The 18,670-nt window shown below is 42.0% G+C and overlaps 1 protein-coding gene across 8 annotated transcripts in view; it reads left to right on the plus strand.

Annotated features, from left to right (window-relative positions):
* The window catches only part of LOC100651327 (E3 ubiquitin-protein ligase MYCBP2), a 260,738-nt gene that overhangs the window by 29,590 nt on the left and 212,478 nt on the right, over positions 1 to 18,670 (plus strand). The gene's annotated exons all lie outside the window — the stretch shown is intronic.

The following is an 18,670-nucleotide window of genomic DNA, read 5'->3' on the forward strand; positions in this document are numbered from 1 at the left end:
GGAACGGCGAGGAAACGGATCGGTGTTTTATTCAAAGGTTCGTTTCGCGTAGTTGACATGTTATCTTATCGGTGTATCGATCGAATCTTCGCTGTTTATTCGCTCTGCTCTCCCTTTCTTTCTCTTCTCCGTTTGATCCCTTCTCCGCGTCGCACAGGCGAATTTCTTATCGCGAACGATAAGGCGCGACTGATAACATTGCCGAACATTCGTAGCCACCAGTCACCAGTGCTATTTTCAGCGATTATTTCATCAATATGCTGTTCTTTTTTTTTTTTAGAGCGATTACTGCTTCGCATGAAACGTTGCTATCATTCCATAGACAAATTGCTTAAATGTTAGCAGATAAAGTGAACTTCGCTGAATGAAAAAGTCACGATGCTTTGTTTAACGAGGGAGAGTGGAAGCGGTTAAATTAAAATCATCATCGAGAGGATCTAAATATAAACGTCGGATTTAGAAATCCGAACTAATCGAATTGACATATTGTCTAGAATCGTTCACGATCTCCTTAATGCGAATAGAATCGAAGGATATTTAAATCTGCCGCTCCAAAAATATTACACTCCCTTCTATTTTGAAAGCAACACTGTTTTTCAAACATTTTCTTTAGTAAGAGAACTAACGAGCATCCGAATAACTCGCTTTTCCACAATGAAGATCGTTATTTTTATCGCTGCAAAATCGTCAAATCCTTCGTATTTAGTCGGCTTTGTATTCCGTAATGAGATGCGAAAAACTCGTGAGACTGAACCTAAAAGAAGACCGAGCAGAAAGGCAGCGAAACCATTGGTATAGGTTTTTTTTCAAAATTAGCACCCATTCGTTCCAACCACGACAGATTAGATACGGGGAAAAGGGAGCGTGTACGTTTGGTTTACTATGTATATCGTTCCCTCGTATTTTCCTTCGGATTTTCTCTCGTTAATTAGCCGTTGATTAATTACGGAGGTTTGCCAAGATAAAAAAGTTTCCCCACCGTGTAAAATCGCGATATACCGGTCAGCCAAGACGATCGTTTATCGCGGCCTTTCCGTCTGTTTTTGAACCTTTTCAATTCGATCGATGATTTTTTTTCCTGGCTTGCACGCCGCTGTTTCTCTCTTCGACGTGATTTATCGTCCCATATAACGAAATGTACGCGTCTTTATTTTCATAGAGGAGTTTGAGAACAATGATTAATCTCCCCTAAAGCACAGAGGGAGGGTGCGCTGTTTTTGCCGCGCGGAGAATCATCCGAGAATTCGATCCTAATTAAACCGCATTTCGGGACAAACTGACGTCGCGAAACAACCTTCTCAATTCTAATTCAAATGGGACTCAGTCCCGTCTCTCTAACTTTCAGAGAATTTTACGGTGAATTCGGCGCGTACACGTCGTGCATCACTTCGTTGAAAAATCTCGCCGACTGCGTGAACAATTTCCACGGTATTTCCCGCGGTATGAAATCCGCCGCGAGCATCGTCTCCCCGTCTGTTTGATCCGCCGCGCCGGCAAAATAAGCTGTACCTCGCTTTGAAGGAAAAGGATGCGATATCGTGTCTTACGACCGTTCTTCCTTCGCCCTCTAACAGCTATAAAGTTACGGCTTTTATCATTCTGTCTGGACGTCAGGGATGATACGCGGCCCTTTTCCAACTCCCACGGAATCTGCCAGATGCAATTGTAATTTTTGTTGAAGAAATGCTCGTCTCTTAAGTTTGTGCTATTTATATTATTTGCTTGACGATTTATGGCGTCCTAGTAGAATATCGTGCTTCTAGCATTTTCACCAACCAATTTATTAACTCTTTGTTTAAAATTAATTAATACCTCTGTTACTTTATACGATTGTTTGTTGAATCTCTTGAAACCAGAATATAATGATAAAAGTTACATATATTCTTGTAGTATCCTTTATGAGATTAGTCATGTTAAGCAATACAAGATTACACGTTGACTCGCAGTCTTTTTTCCAAGTTTCTATACAGATGCATATATGTAAATATTTATTTCTACTTGATATTCGACCGTTCTTTTTCTCATTACTGCAAATCTTCGCGCCGCACTTACCTCGTTTCTTTCCACTTTCTATCGCGTTCCCCCCTTTTCTATATCACATTCTCTCTTTAGTCTGCAGAGCGTGTCATGCATAACATTATGTCGCACGATCGCGAGATCGTGGTCGAAATCTCACGCGAATGATCGCGACTCGATTTTTCACCTTGAAGCTCGCGGAGACCTCGGCGACGGCCGACTTCCGCTGATAAGCGGCGCCATTCGATGATCGATTCGTCAAGACGTCATTCCCGCTCGTTCGTCCGTGACGTCAGTTTCCTGCCTGATACATCTCCGATCCCCGTCTCCTCGGGTAAAATATCGAAAGGGTTGTGTTGCCCGTTAGCCGAAAATTAATCGCGTCCACGGGTATTTCCGATTTTCTGTCCGCCAATCGGTCGTGGCCACGGTCGTGAGAAATTGGACTGATTTCATCGGTAATTATTTCCATCATTCCCTCGGGCTGAATCCCAGCTGGTTCGGCTACCGCCGACACGAAATTGTTAATTACGGTGATTAATTAGATGTTGACCGGATAAAAGTACCGCAGCCAATGAATTGATCGGTCGCTTGATTTCCACGGAACGTCACGTTTCACACGATTTTAGCCGATCGTCAATTATTTGCATTGGAAAGTTTGGTGATGTGTTATTTTTGCACGTAAATTACATTCAGATGTAACAACATTTAAAGGCTAACGTGGAAAACTGCGTAGGAAATTGTATATTTGTTTCAACAATGTTTTATTTTCTAGTAAGTATGCCATAAAATCGTCCGGTAATCTTTCTTTCGATATTTCGCCGTTGAAATATATGCAAAAGTTAGATATATTGGAACTTCAAACGTAATTATATAGGTAGCGTAATTTCGTTTAGACGAATTCCATTTATTTGACCGATATTTTAGTTAATTCCCACGCGAGATTTTCATGTGACGACTTTTATGCTCCTTTCAAACAGGAAGAATTATTTTCAGCTACTACACGCTTGAAATATACGCGCGACATACTCTCCAATTGTAAAGAAAAATTCCTGTATAAACAATATTATTTCCCATATATTTAATTCTTTTTGCGATCAAAAATCGTACGAACGAAGTTTGTCAAAATCTTGGCCAGCTTTGCGATTGTAAATATTCCGCAGAGCGTCATTGATCGGACATGTAATTCGCCTACTTTTCGCCGCATACAGGTATACACACATTATGTAACTATTCCTCCAGCGAACGATCGAACCACGACGTCCTCGTTCTGTCCGTGACACGGTCGGAGCGCGCTTCTCCCGCATCTTTGAAAACGAGCACTCGTGTTTTCCACGGCGCTAGCTCAGCCGGGTGATTAATTCCGCGTCACGTTCGCTCGTTAAATCATAGACCGTGGGCCCGATCAACAAGTGTTACTTCTCGGACGCGGCACGCGGATCAGGGAATGGAAAAAAGCAGCGTTCTGTTATCCACGTTTGGCAGACTTTCAACGAATACCGCGAGTTCCGCGCGAAGGAACGCGAAGCAGTGCTGCGGACACTCGTGGAGCGCAGCTTGTGTGTTGTCCCGCAGAACGGGATATTTATCGATCGTAATGCAACTTTGATGGTACATCGAGAATTAAACTGTGTTTGACCTATTTCGGGTTATTTATCCTTTCTTCTTCGCCGTAGAGCGTATACACGATGTTTTTCCAATTGCGGAGTAACAGGGAAGCTAGTGATTTTCCGTGACAGGATAAATCGAAAATGTAGGATAAACTGTTTTCTAGAAGAACGAGTTTGAAAATTTGTTAGTTACGCGCGTTCTAACTGCAGGTTTCGATTTGATGGATATGTATTGGATATGATTTAGATTATGTAGGCCATGTTGGTATTTGTAAATGTGGGCAATGCGATGATCAGGTTCCCATCATCGATATTATCTTATTTACTGTTGAATCGTATCGTCAGCTCCTATCATTCCGCATTTAATTGGAATCCCGTCATAGATGAAAATAACACACTGATTTGTTGTTTAATAAATTAAAAATAAATAGTACACTACAAAGATGTATGATAATTCGAGTCGAACTTATTTTTTCACGATGAATCATCCTCTCCTCGTGGTTGTATCGCAGAGATATCTACTCTCTGTAGGAAATACAAACAGAGATATAAAGAGATCTGCGCATAAAATCACGCCCGAGAAAGACACAATATAGTAAACAGAGCGCAATAAAGTCTACAGAGAGATATAAAGAAATCTACATAGAAAATCACAAAATGAATCTCTCGCTTCGACAATACCACCATTGATTTTTGGATTCAATGAAACAGCAGAATGTCTCGATACATTTTAAAACCCCCGATCATAGCTGCGATCGACAAAAGGAGAGGAAGGTAAAGAAAAAGGAAAAATGAGATATAAATCAGATTTCCTGAAATTTGAACGCTGACGGAGCTTCCGGTGATTCGACCGAGACGAGAATTGGAGTTTGTGCAGGGAGTGATCGTCGCGGTGGTCCGCGTTGATCTGAAAGGGCGCCAGGCGACCGGCGGCGTCTCGGCTGCTTCCCACCACTGGTCGACGCCATTCTATCCATCGACGCAAGCTCAACGAGTCCAATAACCCCAGACCTTCGCCAAGATATCGTCGTATGTCCTCTAGGGGCTACCGATCCGGATCGTTGTCCACGACGAGATCAGGAATCGTTATTTCCGTTTCCGTTTGTTCAGTCTATTGTTCGGAGGTGAATTCTTATCACTTTTCGACGCGACAGATTCGTTTCTTATTTTCTTTTCGATTATGTTTTTCTTTCGTACACTCGCAAGGGAAAGTTTCCAAACCAGGAAATTCAAAAAACTATGAAAATTTGGGACTCTGTAAAAGATATATATATTTATGTATGACGCAATTAGCAAATTGCAGTTCTTACTCCTATGACGACTGTTCCAACGAAGATCATAGGAGAAAAACACAAGTCACGTTTGTCGCGTTTTGCAGGCGAACAATTTCATTGTTCAGTAAACTGCCGATCAATTTTATATTTCCAATTTTTTGTTTCTTATTTGATTTACATAATAAAAATATATACAGCAATGCAAAAGTATCGATTGTTCTGAGATTCCGGCATTGATTTATTAGAAAATTTGATAGAGTTATCAGCTGTTTTTAAAAGACTTGCATCATCGAACCTAACTAGCTTTTCTCCATCCGTACAAATAAATACATTGAAAAACTTTTGCTGTGAAATAGCATCGAAATAAACAAAAATAAATCATGTCTTTTACGTGTGGTCCTCCGATATTATCGTTTTATTACTAAGAGGATTTAATCATTCTCATAAGTAAACCGAAGAAAAATTGGCGCATTAAAGCTTTACAAAGCGTGCATCGTGTTCTCTATCATCTTTGAGTTTCTTTCTTTTTTCAAAAGCTCGGCCATCTGTCAACAATAATGGCCACGGTGCATCGGTTACGATGGCCGGTTACGCCGCAAAGTTTTCCTATTTCGCGGGAAATTTTTCTCAGGCGACGAGGAAACAAGCCGTGAAATACGTCCTCGGGCAGTGGGTCGGGTGTTCTGTTCACGAACGGCGTTTAATAGAGGAAGGATTCGTCTACTCAGGCCATTCCCTTTTACGAGGGACGAAAGCGCGCGCGGCGAGTACATCTTTTGAAACCCACGACGAGCGGCTCCCGTTTACTAGAAGGCATCATATTTTCAACTACCTTTCCCTCTGTTTTTTCCCCGCGACCAAAAAGAGGGAGGCGGTAAAAATTCTCGCCGGGACGTGCGCGTCGCTTTCAAGTCGCAAATCATTAAAAATCGCCGAGAACGTGACGCGACACGGGAAACGCTGAATACGTCGATCGTGACCCAGAAAGCACCGTTAAAAACTCCCCGATCGCGTGTAATCATTTTCGTGTTTTCATCGAAATTTCAATAATGTGCACGGAACAATCGACGCTAGAGAATCCCTTTAGAGTAGATTAGAATATTGTTAAAATAACGACACTGTCAGTATGTTAATTCAAATGTTAATTAGAACGTGATCGTATTTGTAAATATCGTTCGTTTTATATAAGATATATTTCCGTAGCATTGGCATTGAAATTGTTTATCAGGTTTACTTATACGATTGGAATGGTTTCCTAGGAAGACGTTCAACGTTGTGTCTTAAAATAAGAAGTAATCACGGTAAACTAAATTAGATGATTAACGATAAATGTATTGTATCTTCTATATGTTATACGTATTTAGGCAGTTGTCCTAGAGAAAACGCAAGAAACAAAGGCGTATTGTATGCAGCACCATCCAGAATCTGGGTAGTTTCACCGAGAGAGCAAGTTAGCGACGTTTGTAGTTCAGAGAGTGGCCTTGAACAGTCAATTGACTTCAGTAACTAAGGGCTAAGGTCATGAACAAACTAACAAGTACCCTAACATATATATATATATATCTTCCAAAGTGCAGTTAGATCTTTGTGTCAGTATCGCTTCATCTCTGTTACAAATTCGTTTCAAGTCGATCTAATCTTCAACCTCTATCCTATCTTACCTCTTTTAAAAGAAACTATCACGAATTTGAATTGTTCATTGTAGCAAATTCTCGTAATAAATGTTTAGTTGAAAATCATACGCCAACATCGGTAACCCGTTATTTAATCGTCAGCATGAGAGAGGACGACGCGACGTTTAACGATAGAATCGGGCGTTAGCTTGCGGGCGCCTCGGGGTAAATAAATAAATGGGTGGAAGAGTTGGATGTAGTAACTGCAACCAGACAAAGATAAATTAGGCGAAGTTAGCAAGATAGAGACTCGGAGAGAGATAAAGAGAGGGGTTTGGCGTGCAAAACGCGGAGAATGAGGGTGAAACGAGGGACGAAAGGGATCGTCGGCGTGCGACCGCAACAGTGAAACCCGAAATTCCGAAACCAGAAATTCAGGGCTCGGCAATACCAACGGGGCCATAAATGTAACGTTTCGAAACGACGTGCGCCAGCAGCTCGACTATATTATGGTGTTTCTCACCGGAAGTTATAATTGTTTGCCGAGTTTCTCTGGCGCGCGCGATCCCCTCGGGAGGTGCAACGTTGCGTCTGACTATTTCTCCTTTCTCTATCTCTCTGCTGGAATTTTCAGTGAACACCTTGTTTCCATCATAGACTTTGTTGCTGATACAGTTTTTGTCAGTTCTACGCGTCGACAGCTCAGCCATTCGCGCTCTTTGTCGCCGCGATTCCACTTTAAAGCGTCCTCGAAACGTTCGCTGCTAGGGGATAAAAGGTGCACGACGAGGGATTCGACTCATCAAACGCAGATATCTGCATACTAATTACTTTTGGCCGAGCGCGGGCCCGGAACGCGAAACGAATTTCGTTTCCGGGAACGTTTCACACGGTCGAAAACGAATTCCGCTGGCTGTGTCTGTCACTCAAACCCGGCGTCCCGGCCGCGATCGTTCGCGACAGCTTGAATTAAAATCCCCTACGGATTATTTTTTCGTTGCGAACCATCGGAAAATCTCGTGATCCGGAAGAGAGGAGCGAGAGGATGGCAAGACGCGTTTTCCGGTGTGTGGTTCGAGAAAGGGAAAAATATTGGCACGTCCGAGAGGAACTCGAAGATTCCGGGCACTTTCGCGCAAGAAAAATACTAACGATAAATTTGCCTCTTCCTACTTTGCCTCTCCGCGATTTCTCCTGGCTTCCTCTCGTTGTCGTCGAGCCATAGGTTGGGCGCTCGTAAAACCTAATATTTTTCGTCATATTTCAGACGCGCCAGCTTCCCGATCGCGGGGTCGCGGCGGCCGCGTTGTAAATTGCACGAATAAAAGTCATCGTAAACCAACCACTGCCGATAATTCGTGAAATATCTTCGAATTATCTCGCCGTTCTTTCCATCCTGCTATCTATGATAGCCGTTAAATGATAGTAGATTCAACGACTGCCGCGATGCGTACTATAAATGAAACGTAAAGAGATCGCCTCTTTAACCTTTTCCGGATGGTCTATTCTTTTTTTCCTTCCTATTTCCGATACTCTCGGTACGATCAGAAATCCTCGCGGTGTCTTATGAACACGCAAGTTCATTTCAGATACCCATCGTCTACACGAATAAAAGATAGCATCGTGAAGTGCGAATAGAATTTTTGCTCCATCGAGGCAATTTTTCCGTTTCGAAGCGCTTTGGAGAAGTTGTGCGTGACGCGTAGTCGTGAGTTTGTGTTTCAATATTTATTTGCGGTACCAGTGCGTGTGTTCCGGCCTTTGACGATACGTTTGTGCGCTGTGCCTGCTGGGAGATCTCTAAATCAATTGGATACACACGTACTTGTTAATTATTCCAGATGGTTCTCGTCGTTATTAGAGTCTGAAAGCAAGCGTTTATTGATAGATTGGATAATTCGGACCACGAAAAGCATAATTTAGATAGATGTTACGAACGTTACTTACATCTGTATAGGATTCATCTCTCAGGTACGATGCGCTACTATAGTGGCTCATTCTACTGACTCATCGTTTGAACTAATGATCTTTTTCATTTGTCTTGCTTCATACTTTTCTTGTCCTCGCAACGCTTTACAATAGTGTTAACAATATACAGGCAGAATATATAGTCTTTGTTTTTGATATGCCAGTGTCAGATATCAATTGTTGCTTATCGTTAAAATAAATATACCATTATTAGATGCTCTTTCTAACATGACGATTTGTATCCTTGTAATTTTTCAGAATCTTCAACCTCAAAATGTTGCTTTAAAGTAGAAAACGAAGAGCAATTAAAAAACACTATCGCGCTATGAGTGTGAAAATTATTGTGACGTGGATCTATGTGTCGTACCGTGCTGTAAAGTATATCACACTCAATTTTATTATTAATTATTAAAGTAAATTATTAAAGTTCAAGCATGTGCATCATATCTTTAAGAAAAATTATAATTTTATTATCAAAAACTTCATTCCAATGTGCTTGCGTAGAGAACAGCATTATTCGTCACACATTGCAGTGTTGTATCGTTTACGCTAGGATTGTGTCAAACTTTGCCGCACAGAGAAACAACCCCGCACAAAATTCAGTGGTTAAGAAAGAAATGATACGGAACATGCAGAATTTACCTGCTTCTCTACAGAAAAATGTACGTCTCCTAAGAAGCTTAAGATCCTTGGTGGCGTCTAAAAGATCTTCGTGAACCTCAATTTGTCGTGAATAAAAATTCGTTGACTTTAAGACGTCTTAACTCAATATTCTATTCATAACTCAATTTGGCAGACTTAACTCCAAAACATTCTACTTTACATTCAATAAATTCCGGATTCTGTTACGGAATTTTACGACTCTTAATTTGTCTAATAAGATTCTCACGACTTGCTAGGATCCTAGCACAAGATTCCACGAACTGTGGATAATTTAACTTGTTAGATGTCATGACTTTGTGGTTAGCCTCAGCAATGCCTCGTGATTCTTGTCCGATTCGAGTCTCAAGACCTCGGAATACTGATATTAGCACGAAGTTTCGTGTCTTCTGTCCGACGCCACTTTTAGGTTTCTCGATACGAGGTCTCATAAACCCGAAGTACACAGGCTCCTACGTCTCTGTGATCACTCGGTACAAGGTCTTATGAGGTCAAAGTGGTCTGGTTCTAGTTTCACGAGTATTACTGCTTTAAACTATATTCCGAAACTAGCGAGGTTGTATGACTTGGAGACTTATGTGCGACTCTAGGATTCTGTTAGCGTGTTGTTATAGTTTACGAATGCTCTTTATCGAGCAACTTCGGTTCCTCTGTTTTCGTTATGGATTTGGTAATTTTAGGTATAGCCCTTATCGATCTGTTTAACGGTTTGCCGCAGCATTCGCGTTTAATAAATTTAGTTTCGTAATACCAGGCATTTCGTTCGTTTATTTGCTACTATTTTCCCTGCCCTTGATGTGCTCAATAATTTTCTCTTTTTTAATTTATATCCTCGTTATTAGCAAACTGCGGATATTTTTGCATTTATGGCAGAAGATATATAAACGTACGTAAACAAATACTAAATATTTAAGTTACATCTCTTCGGAAAAATATCTTTAGAAACATTTGCCGTCTATATATTAAAATTTCATAACAAGTATATATTTTTACTCGAACAAAATTAGATAAAAATTTTGTTATGATTTTCCCTGTACTTTTTAAAAAGACACTATACAAATCTATAAATGATTTATAAGACCATTCAAATTCTACGAGGAAAAAATCTAAATTCAATTTGTACGAATTATGCCCAAACTCGTCCTGACAATGACCGATACAGCTGCATCTTGCTTTGGTTTTGATCGTGTTCGATCACTCGCGTGAAATTCCCAACTCCAAGTTTTCCCACCTAGCGGTATTGAGTTTTTACGACAGCGGACCACCGGTAACGCGACATTCATCACTGTCGACCGATCGTTTCGATCGTGGCTTACGTACTCGACAAGAAACCCAGGATCGTGGAAATTACCTTGAACGATAGCTAGAACGTTGCATTGCTCGGTACTGTACTTTCAACGATTTTTTTCCCCAACTACCTGTAATTATCCAACATCCGCTAACGTACCGTGCATTAACAATTCGAACGAAAATATCGCAGCGATGTTTGACCGTTTTTGTAAATCTTTCTCTTTTCTACGTTTCCCTAGCGTTCTTCAATTTGTTAATTACACCGCAATCTCTAGTCATAATTATAATTTGTATTTAAACAAAAGTTACTAGCGTGTTCTTTATGAATTTATTATTTTCAATTTTGATGTTCGACGATAGTACGAAATAAACGAATTTTCAGTTAAATGTTCTCCGCTATCCAATGCAACGATTTGTAAGTGTATAGATCAATCCAGTTAGCTTCTCCCTATTAGTCGAATGTTAAAAATAGCCGCTCGTTCGAAATTAACAAAGAATAAAAAGAAGAAAACGGGAGAAATAATGTCGTAGGGCAATTCGTTCTATAATTCGCACATGGACGAATGTTTTCATCGATACAGAAATATGGCATTCATAACTGTGTTCATTGCGCGTTACAATATTGCTATCTAGATTTTGTAACTCGCGTCACGACAGCTTTTTTCTTTCTATTTTCTTGTTGTTCTTTTTTTCCGGGTTTATCGCTACGGTGATTCCGCGCGAGGCGTATGGCGTGTTGCGAAAAACGCGTGGCACGTTTGCGATAGGAAACTGGCGTGCTTGTAAATGGTTCAACGATTTTCATATATTTTCTTGTATTTTCTAATGGGCCGCGTTACAAGGGGAAGTTACGAGGGCTACACGAAGGTAGAACGTGACCTGTAAGATATGTGTGCCGCGTATTAGTTGTTTAACGAGCCGCGCGCATGTTAAGTCACACGCGTTCAGAGAATGGCGAGTGAAACGGATAAAAGGCGCCTGCTCGCCTAGTAAACAAAAGAAAGAACTCATTCCGACTGAAATACAGAACAAAGAGGAGGAAAAAAATAAGAAAAAGTTAAAAACCCTCGAAAAAGCCCGGAGCCTGTTGTACATCGAAGGAATGCGAATCGCGACCTTGTTCGCTCGACTTCCTTCGTTTCGTCGAACTTCGTTCAACGCTTCACATCGATCGTATTTACTTAACTCTCTATCGAAAGCTCACGTTCTGTGAGAGAGTATCGTACACAGACGGAAATCTTCCTTTCGAAATTCGCGGCATCTTTTCACGAATCTACCGTTGGCCGCGATCGTCGAAACGGAATCTGGGTCCTGCTAACTGTGCTGGTTTGGAAAGCGGCGCGGCACGTACAGGGTGTTGCGGCCTCATCGGATGGAAAGAAGTCGGGAATCGAGCTTCCCTTTTACGTTAAAGAGCGGAACTCTTTCGCGGAATTGAAATAGTACGTCGGGAATACCGGCACGTGGCGTAGAGGAAGAGCCACGAAAGTGGATGCAAGAGCTACCCCAAGCAGGAGGAGATGGGGTCGAGGGGATGAAGGAGTGGAGCGCGCAAAGGGAGAAAGAGAAGGCGGCTCTCGCACGGAGTAATTAAAACTCTGAAAGTCCCTAAGTCGCCTCAGACTGCGCGTAATTTGCAAACGCGCTCCTTCGCCCTGGGCGCGCGCGCATGCTGCGGGGTTAGAAAACGAACGAAGATGGAAGATCGACGAGTAGTCAGAGCGGCAGAGAACAGGATAACGTCGAGACTTACGGCTTGCTAGCATTTCTACCCCTTATTTCTTTCCCTTTTTTCTCTTTTCGTCTTACTCTCTACGAACACTCGTGTCTTCTTCTGTTTATCGGCCAATTTATTCTCTTCATCGTTCTCACGAGTTTTCCCTCGAGATTCCCCCATTTTCCCCTGTTACCGATGTTTATGCATCTTGCAGTCTAACCAAGTTCGTGTCGGTACTCTGTGTCTTCGCTTCGAAGTCGAATCTTCGTCCCGTGGACCGAGCTATCGTTTGATGTTTCCACGTGTTTTTGGGGCCCGGAAGCGATCGATAGGCCGCGCGTGAGCGTGCATTTCGCTCGATTTATGCCAGTCTTGCCAAGGTGGGAGTAAAAAATAAAGAAAATGGAAGAGAACGAAAGGAAAAAAGAACCGGTTGCACGAGTGAGAATGAGAAAGACGTCTATGTCGGAGGAAGTCGGTCCGGTGGGATGGCGACGAGCGAGTGCCGGGCCAGAGCTTTTAAAAAACCGAACACACCGGCAGTGTCGAGCGTTGAAAGGATGGATACGACTCTTTGAAGCTCGATATCTGCGCTCACACCAGCAACATTTCCCTCTCACCACCGCTATCCCTTCTCCCTCCACGTCTCGTGTGCTCGAAAACTATCCGACAAACTGGCGGAACGTCGAACCGACGATGAAGTTGCAACTCGCGGCGCGAAGTCGCGATTCGAGGGCTGTGTGGCGCGTCGAACGTTCGCCGAATTTCGAAGCTCGCATTGAGAAAAGGGCAGAAAAGTGGATAAAATGGATTTATCGAAGGGAAGAATGCAGCGGAAGCGTTCTGAGGGTGGAATACGAAGGCTTCGCACATATAGAAAGAGATCCGATCGAGAAGGTTCGAATAATTCCGTCGACACGAGATTTTGTTGTATGCTTGCGATGTCAACGTAAATGAGAAATTATGAAGTTTTTCAAATTTATGAAAATTTATTTACTAAAGCATAGCACAGGTACCGGAAATTTGACTAGCAATGAACTTAAAGTTAGTTTTAATCGAAACTCGTTGACTACGTCAACTTGGAAACCGCGCTTTTCGCGATTTGCAATGCGTACGAAGAATCCAAAAAGTTCAAACGTTCCTATTTGCAACTTGGTTTTTATTTCGCTCTCGTTACTGCCATTTACACGTGTTTCCTTTTATCGAATCGTAGTTCTCGAGAAATGGAAAGTAGAGAGAACGTTCCTTCAAGCGGTACAATGCTCGACCTGGTTTTCCTCGCCCTTTCGATAATTAATACTATTCTTCCAGCATAGGTACAAAAGGTTAAGACGCCGCAGTATTTTCTCCTAGATATTTTCCTCTCTTGCTGTTCATTATTCGAAACTGTAAAACACGTGGCGTCACACATTATAACATATAATATAACACATATAACACATATATATAATATAACACATTCTCCGTACGATGAACTTTTTCTCGATGATCTTTTTTGATCATTTACATGTGCGCGAGAGAGTAAAGGGTCGCACGTAAACCGGAATCGAGCACCGCGAAATATATCTGCCGGAAACTCGCGTTCGACAATAGTTACTACGAAATCGTGCAGGATAGACGTTCAGAGAATCGCGTGGGTGGCACAGGGCGATGTAGAGGAGTTGGCGGTGTAAAAATCGAGTGGCTCGGCACTCTCGAGGGACGAGAACTCGCGTAAAAAGGAGGATTTCCAATATCACGTCGCTCAGGCATCTTTTGGATCGGCGTTAATGGTCTCTTCCGTTCCCGTCATCCTTCCGCCACCCCCTCAGCATCGTTCAGTCCCGAGATTTTTTTCTACATTCAACCCCTTCCCTCCGTTCTCCTGTGCTCTTTTCTTTTTTATCCTTGGAACGCGCGCGGTTCGTTTCCCATCAATCCGAGTCGAAAGCACGTCGCGGAGAAATTATAATAAGGGTCGGCGTTGCTATAATAACGACATTGGTATCGCCCGAGCTGAAAGAATATGAAAGTTCTCTAATGAATATCGGCCGAGCGACAACTGCCTCCATCGCGACGACTCGTATATTTTTTTGTGCTTTTCTCTTCCCTTTTTTTCTTTTTTTCATTTCATCGTGCTTCGTCGCCCTTCGTCGAAACGTTATTTCGTGCCCGCGGCAAGACCTCGCGAAAATGCATTTCGCGAGTTGATCATCCGTTGCTCGGGAAAGAGCGTTTTTACGACACGCGCGTGGAAATAGATGGAGGTAGGTAGAAGTTTTTGCGTATCCTTTCCTTTGTTTTTCGATTTACTTTTCCCCTCCTTTCGCCCGTTTCGATCCGCGAGAACATATTTCGTTTTTCAGTCGTATTTTGTTATCGGCGCGCGTGTCCTGTCGTATTTTCGGCGAGGAGGAAACATTGTTTCGCGTTTTTCCTGCAACGGATTATACCGGCCCGTTCTTTCATCGGGAAACATAGGTATTCAGGGATTTGTCCGTAAATACGTTAAATAATGCGAGCGTTTCGGACAAACAGAACGCGCCCGCGACTCTCGATAATTAAATATCGGCGCCCGTTCGCGTGTTACGAGACAGCGTTTTAATCGGCTTTGAACTTGTCGATGAATCTCGCGAAACGCGCCTACCTTCGCCCTCGTTGTTGCTCTAACACCCCTGCCCCTTTTTTTCCCTCATTGAAACGGATGGACGCGTTTCATCCCTCTCTTGTTCAGCTTCTGTCGTACATATGTACCTATATATAGACACAATGTGTGCACGCGAATTTCTGTTCTCGCGCTTTGCCGAATTTATGAGTGACGCGGGACTTTGGATTTCGATAAAAACTTAATCATGCACGGGCAACGAGTATCGATCGAGCCCGGGCTAATAAATCGAGACACGGTCCGGTTATTCCGTGCAGCCTGTGATCGTATTTCAACGTTGGCAAGACTTTACGACGCGTTTTTTACTCCTTTCGGACGCCTCCCTATGCTTGTTCCTTCTTCCCTCTCGTTTTTGCCGTGTGGCAAATGCGTAATTATTTTATGGCCGTTGTTGGTTTATCGAGAAGCGAGACGGGTGTCGTTTGTTTCCTGGTAAGACACACGAAATGAAGAATTATACGCGGCCACCGTGCATCCCGGTAAATGGAATTTATTCACGTAACGGCGGAACCATCGCGCGTGGCGCGCGGTAATGTGACATACCATTATCATCGCGTTAATGTTACCTTTTTTTAGATGGCGGAGGTGTTGTCGTAATTCGCGCGATTATGAGAGTATTTTTTATCCTCTCGTTTTTTGCATAATTGTTATTTGGCGAGCATTAATTTAACGCATAAATATACAAATTAAAAGATTAATAATCGGGCAACTTGAAAATTTAAATATATACTTTCGAAGAGAAAATTTGAAAATTTTGAAACTTAAATATTTCATCCCTTGGGCGTCGCAGAAATTACGTATAGAGGATCAAACATCGAGGCGCGAGTGGCGTTCATTTCGCTTCTTGCGACACGCGGTTCGTGCTTACTCTGTACTTTCTGTACGACTTCTGTTTTCGTTACACGAACGAGCTCTATTGGATTTTACGACTGCCGCCGTAGCTATGATTGAGTTACTAATAGCGCAACTTTTTATCCTCGTCCTTCTAAAAACGCTGTTCTAGAAATTACAGTTGATGTTACTCTCCGACTTGGACAAACTTATAAATCTGTAACTACCACGATTTTTCTGTTAAAACGAAATAATGAAAACTTTATACAGTTATAACCTTCCAATAGTTATCCAAGAATCTATGATCTACCATTCTACCCTTAATACTTTCCTTAAATAATATCAATGTTTCTTGGAATAACAGAGAATCCTAATTTCATGACTGGAATTTTACTACTATGCTTTGAAAATGTGCTGTTCATTTACAATCGAAATCGTTTCGGAAATGCAATGGTCGATGATAAAATACGCAAAACATTTGAAGGTTCACAAATCGTCGGCTATGCCCGCGGTATCGGTCGATAACGCGACTTCCGTTTTACAATTAAGGTCGGCCACTTTCGCGCACTATACTTTATCGAAGTGTGGTATCCGGTCGGCTGGATATATCGTACGATGGATAGCAATAATTTTGACAGGGACTATCATTTCGCGATCGTGAAGAGAGTTAAAGCGGTTTCCGTTCCTCCCTCTAACCACGATTGAGGGTTTAGAGGTAATAATTCGAGCGGGGCTCACGTAAAGTTTGCGTAACATCGTGTCTACGTATTTTATGGCCGTTCGTGATACTTCGACCACGTTGCACGAGAATGAATCGAAGATTGACAAGACATTCAGCATTGGAGATTAGTGTCCCTTTCCGAAACTTGTGCATGAAAAGTGTTCCAACTTATTGCAGTATCGTAACTTGTCGTAGCTTATTTTACGTTACTTGACCGACAAACGATGGCAAATTAAATGGGTACGATTTTTGAGTGAAAAAACCTGCACGTTCCATCGTCCTGATATATAAAAAATAAGAAAAAGAACGCACACAAATTTCACAGATATTAGCGGTAAAATTTTTTTGCCTCGGTATTCTCTTTATAACTCTTCCTTCGACATTTGCGTATGGAAATATTAAATACGCCTCTCGTCAAACGAACTCGGCTTCATTTGCAACTGCAAAAGCACCGCTAGTATTTTTCTCTTCCTTGTTTTTCATCTCGTGTTTTCTTTTCTTTTTAATGCCAGCGAGGCTGAACGCTGACGCGTCCACTTCTCAGTCGGTCTCTTTATTACTGAAAATATGGCGGTGTACGGAAAATCCTTGTAACCATTTCCATCCGGAGATGCACGATCTCCATGTTCGTGACGATAAATATTACCAGTCGACAACAATGCGTCGCTCGTACGTCCATTATTCGCATGCTAGAAAGACAGGCTTTATCGATAGCATCGGACCGGCCTCAGAGATATTCACCATCTTTTATTACGCTGAGATATGTTACCGTCTCTGTAGGATCGTGGCGCACGTCTTCGTATGTTTCCATGTCGATACGTATATAAGTACCCGAGCTCTGATTTCTCGATTTGTACTCGTGTACATATACAGGCTCGCACTTGTAGATACTTTTCATTACGTAGAAAATATGTACATTCATGCATGTAGAAATTACGAAATATGTATTAGGTCGTCCGAAAAGATTCTTTCGTTTTTTTATTACGTTTTTTAATTACGTATGATCCATTTTGTTCTATCAAAATAAAGATCACAACGTTCGACGGATTAGGTTTCATGTCCTTATAAATAAAGATGCATCGTTGTAAAAGACGAGCCTGAAAGACACTTCTCGGACAACCTAATGTTTGTAGTATGTGTACAAGGTATATGTATGTATATGTACCGCGCAGAAATCAGAAAAATATTTAAACAGCCAATTATCCATTAAAATTATTCAGTGGGACCATTTATTTAACAGTAAAAAATGTTCCCGATAAATATCTTGTAACTTTTATGTACATTTTCGGACTTATTTCGAAGTTGACCAATGTAAACAGTCTCGTTAGAGCGTTAATGAAATAACAAAATGTTTCGTACAAAACGTACGATACAGAGATAAAAATTTTCCACGTGTAGGTGTTGAAATACCTTCGCGAGCGAATGTAGAGAATATAGGATCACGTTATGGAAACAGTCAGGCGCGTTCTATCACGACGTCTTTGATTTTTACACGACACTCGCGACGCTCTCTGTGCATTCTCCTATAGTAAAATATTGAAATCTAACTCTCAGGCTTTGATACGATGCATTTTAAGTGGAAAGTAGCGCGGAAAATCGAAAGATATGTGCCAGGCGAAAACGATTCGCGACTGAATCCAAATGATTTTGAATGTATTATGAATGAAATTGGTCCCTCTTTTCGCTCTTTCTCTTTATTTCATTCTTTTTGTCCGCTCGTTTTTTTTTCTTTTTTTTTTTTTTTTTTTTTTTTTTAATTTCATTCCACTATCAACCTCGCTATGGCCACTCGTCATGCCAGGCAATTTTTGCGATCGCGAATTGCTCGGCCACGGAATCACGTTCTGCCCGGCAGAAAGTCGACGCACTAACGTACCATTTTCCCCGGTGAATGCGGCCGAATTAAAAAGAGCAGCCAGGAGTCCACTCGATCATATTTTGAGCGGTTTCATCGATCCGGCTAGTGCTGGCGAATCCCAAACCGCGAACTCTGTTCCGTGTTGCACGGCCGATGCCAATAACCGCTATTCTGCCAATCAAAGTCGTCTCAGTCGACAACAGAGATGTTTTTCCTCGTTTTCTTCCGATTCTGCTGCGTCGGCTGGATCCTGGCCAGCCGGGTCGATCGTCCTGGAAAAATATTACGTTCTCAACGAAACGTGTGATAACTCGATCAAATGAGAAGTGGAAGTTCTCGGTAACGATGTTTCATCTCGCTTCCCCCCCACCCTTTTTTTATCAAAGCTATATATATGGAACGGAAACTCAAAGTGTTAGGAAACATTTTATTTACTCTCTTTCTGAGAACAAGATTTTCTCTGTCTGG

This window comes from Bombus terrestris, chromosome 7 (genome assembly GCF_910591885.1).
Source record: "Bombus terrestris chromosome 7, iyBomTerr1.2, whole genome shotgun sequence".
Classification (NCBI taxonomy): Eukaryota; Metazoa; Arthropoda; class Insecta; order Hymenoptera; family Apidae; genus Bombus; species Bombus terrestris.